The following is a 4,343-nucleotide window of genomic DNA, read 5'->3' as shown; positions in this document are numbered from 1 at the left end:
TCATTTCTTTAGTGTCAACCTAAATATGGCTTGGTAGAGATCATCTCCAAAACCGTCAGGGCGAAGTGAGTCCAGAAAGAGCATCTGTCTCTCAGCTACCAATATAGCCTGATATAAACATGTTATCATTATCCATGAAAAGACGACATGTCAACCTTCGTTATTTTCTATCAGATGAAAAAACAGAGCGAGAAAGACCAAAGGCACTCACACAGAGCAGATAATGGTCAGCTTCACCTGCCTGCCTGCTCCAAGCTGGAAAAAGCAGGATGTCCTTGGACCTAAAGTTTTCCTACAGGTATTGGTACAAATTGGTAAACATGCACACGCAGGAGTAAAACCAACGAAAAACATACTGGCAAGCAACGCAGCAGGTTGACTTGTGGATCCTTCCAGGTGGCCATGACGTAGAGGTCAGCAATGTGAAAATCTTTTCCCTAAAGGAAACACGCACAAAAAACCAAAATCAATACACAACAACCATTCATGGCTATAACCAAAGAAAAAAATGTACCAGCATGACAGATTACGTCTTTGTGCAGCTTCCCCCACAATCTTCAGAAAAGCATTCCCAATCTGAAAAAAATAGCAAAAAGCAATAGAATATGGTTTCAGTTACTATTCTTAAAATCTTGCATTACATGATATTTTCTTTGCGGTACATTAGACAAAGTAACCACATATACTTACAGTAGATTCCATGGATTGTTCCAAACCCAGGCTCCAAAAGTCTTCAGGCAGTGATTGTCTTCCTACACTAGGAGCTTTCCTGGAGGTCGGTTTTGGTCCAAAACATATTCCACCTAAATGAAAAGAGCAATTCGTGTGATTTTGCTTCAGTATAATATAGAAAATAATAAAGAAACAGATTAAGAGGGAAACTACAAAACAAGGCTGGCATTATTTCTCATGCTTCAGCAGTTATAAAACCATTAATGACTTTGACTTATTAAGGTTTAACGTGACTGCACAGAAATGCGCCTTACCAGACTGGACCGAAGAGGGTCCAAGTATTTCTGCCACTTTGCTCCTGGACTGGCATACTGATGATCAATCTGCCATTGAGGAGTCCCATATGAGTGGTTTAGGAGAAACTTCCTCTCAGTTGGTGGATCTAATAATAATGCAAATATGTGTCATGACATACAAACTTTAATACATTTTTAACATTAAATCAAAATGTAATTTTGAGTACTTATTACATCTCATACTCTTACTTTTTGATCTGTGGTATTTCCTCAGCCTGGACATGTTTACCTTCTGGCAAGTTTCTCCCTTCACAATACTGGCCACCCCACTTGGTGTGACGCTGGCCACAGTGTACGGTCCTTGGTGCTGGCTGAATAATTTATCTCCAGTTTGTCTTCTTTTTGGATCACCTGACAAAAGAACATAATCACCTGCTTGACCAACACACTGTATTACATTTTCCCTTTTTGCCTCAACAGATCTCCTTTCCCTGTCACTCACCCTTCTTTAATTGTACAGACCGTTTTAATCAGAACTGTCATCTCCTCAACTCTTGTGCTGATGTCCTCTTCTGGGTTTGCAACCTCAAAGTCCTCATCCATGGGACAGGTGTTCATCACAGCAGGAAGACGTGGATGTCGGTGGAAGAGCAGGAAATAGGGACTGTGACGGGTGGAGTGCTGATCACACAAAATCTCTCCATTATTTCATTTTCTCTTGCACTTGTCAATAACTTTTTTTTTTTAAATTAAGTTTAAAAACACATTCTTAAAATGATGCAACACTGTAAAGTATCTTAAAAGTAATACAAAATGTCAAAACAGGAATGCAGTGTTGATAGCATACACCACAGCAGCAAGGTGAACGTCCCAGTCATCGTGGTTCTGGTTGACGTACTTTCTGAGAGCACGCTTAATGTTCTGGTTGGTCCTCTCATCCTTTGAGTTGTATTGTAGAATAGATAAATAAGCATGACTAATTTCATATGAGTTACTCGAGGTTAGATATCCAAATGCTTACCTGCCCGTTGGTCTGGGGGTGGTGAGCACTGGAGACAGCATGTTTAATATTCAGCATGCTGAAAATGCTGTTGTTGAGCTGCAGTGACATGAGCAGACTTAGCCTAAATACATCATATCATATGTCAAGGTACGAATAACACTTTCACAAGTTCACAAACTCCTTTCCTTGGTCAGTGATGATTTTCCTGACCATCCCAAACATGTATAACTTGGAGTTCATGATTGCAGAGACCTCCGCTGCAGTCCTGGACGTGTGTCTAGACGTGTTTCTGGGAGTGGTCCAATTAAATCCATACCCAGCACCTCCCAAATTAAAATTTAAAGCTACCCTGAAGCACACAAGCTTATTAGTAGTAGTGTGCGATACTGCATATTTTGGTATCAATCTGATATCAAGTAAACACGGGCCACTACCACTGATACTGATACTTTTCAATAAATAAATGGTAAAAAAAAAGGCCTGTATTTATACAGCGCTTTACTAGTCCCTAAGGACCCTAAAGCGCTTTACACATCCAGTCATCCACCCATTCACACACTGGTGATGGCAGCTACATTGTAGCCACAGCCACCCTGGGGCACACTGACAGAGGCGAGGCTGCCGGACACTGGCGCCACCGGGCCCTCTGACCACCACCAATAGGCAACAGGTGAAGTGTGTTGCCCAAGGACACAACGACCGAGACTGTCCAAGCCGGGGCTCGAACCGGCAACCTTCCGATTACAAGGCGAACTCCCAACTCTTGAGCCACGATCGCCCCAAAATAAGGTGGATGCGTCATTGAATTGATAAATCTCAATTAATTTTCATGACCTTAAGTGTTTTTTTTTGTGATGTGTGTTTCCTTTATTATTAAATAGTTAAAACCCAGGACATAATCAGGAGAAAATTTAGAATTACATAGAAAATGCTTTATTATGAATATTTTTTAGAAAGACCTTTACAAAAAAGTGCACCCAAACCAGTTAACAAATTTAAACAAACAAGTACAGTTGAGAAACTATAATACAAAAAATAACAATTAAAATTCTGAACAACAAAAACAACAACTGGTGAAAATATAAATACTAAGTAAACAACTTAACAACCCCCAAAGCCTTCAGTTAGTCTGTGCAGAACAAAGGTTTTGGTTACAGGTTTTCGTTCAAGAACAGTATCATATTAACCTTTTTTCCCTTTAATGCATTTCTTCTGTTAATCACTAACAGCCCTGCTTTTGAAAAAATCCTCTCAGCTGGCACTGATGTTGCAACCACTGTCAGGTATTTTTTTGGTAAGGTTGCTCAGAGAGGGGAATGTTTGTTCATTGTTTTTCCACCAAAGTAGTGGATCCTGATCCCTCGCTCTGGTTCCTTCCTCAAATGGTCTCAGTGCATTGATGGAGAGATGAATGACAGACCATTCTTCCTCATTTAAACAAAGTGAGCTCTTCCCAAGGAAACAGAGGACCTGTGGTAACTGCCTCTTTTTGCTCAAGCAATCTCTCCCACATGTAGAATGTGGAGTTCCACCTTGTCTCAACTGCTTGAATAAGTTTTTGTTCAGGGAACTTCTGCTGCTTCTGGATGTCTTTGAGCTTGTCTGCAGCTTTAGTGATGTGGTGAAAGAAAGCAACAATGGCACTGCTTTTCTGCTGAAGCTCAAGCAAGTCAGGCAGGGCTTTAATGGAGTCTTTCACCACCAAATTTAAAGTGTCTGCAAAACATGGGTAGTGTTTCCATCCTGCTTTGCGCACAGCAGCAACCATGTTAGCAGCATTGTCTGTTACAACAGCCAGAATCTTCTCCTTTATGCCCCATTCTTCTGTAATTCTGGTTAATTGTGCAAAAATATTGTCTGCAGTGTGTTGTCCAGGAACACAGCATGTTTATAGCACGTATGCCATCATTTGCCAGTTTTCATCAATCATGTGGCATGAGACTGTTAAATATGCTTCTGTGGCTCTTGATGTCCACATGTCAGTGGTGAGCACAACATTGCCCACACCATTCAGTGCCTTTCTAATCTTAGCACAACAGTCTTCATAAAGAGCTGGTAGTTTCCCCTCCGTTAAAGATTTTCTGCCTGGAATTTTGTACCTGGGGTCAAGGGTCTAAACAAAATTCCCAAAGCCATCATCCTCCACTATGGAAAGAGCTTGTAGGTCTCTCACAATCATCTCTGTCAGGCTCTTTGTGATCGCCTCTGCTCTTGAAATAGTGAAAGAAATAAGCTGTGTAGTTTAAATACAGTAATCATACAGTATCCCTTTGACAGTTAACACAAAAGGGCAACAGTGTTGGGAAGACTACTTTTAAAATGTATTCCACTACAGATTAGAGATTACATGGCCCAAAATTTATTTTGTAACA

General features: G+C 40.7%; 1 pseudogene; it reads right to left on the bottom strand.

Moving 5' to 3' along the window:
• On the bottom strand, positions 1 to 3,739 carry LOC146362441 (uncharacterized; annotated as a pseudogene).
• Positions 3,740 to 4,343: the final 604 nt, after the last annotated feature.

Source organism: Perissodus microlepis, chromosome 22, assembly GCF_051167445.1.
Source record: "Perissodus microlepis isolate ML-2025 ecotype Zambia chromosome 22, ASM5116744v1, whole genome shotgun sequence".
NCBI classification, from domain to species: Eukaryota; Metazoa; Chordata; class Actinopteri; order Cichliformes; family Cichlidae; genus Perissodus; species Perissodus microlepis.
Note: the sequence above shows the minus strand (reverse complement) of the source record. Positions and strands in the feature narration are given on the sequence as shown.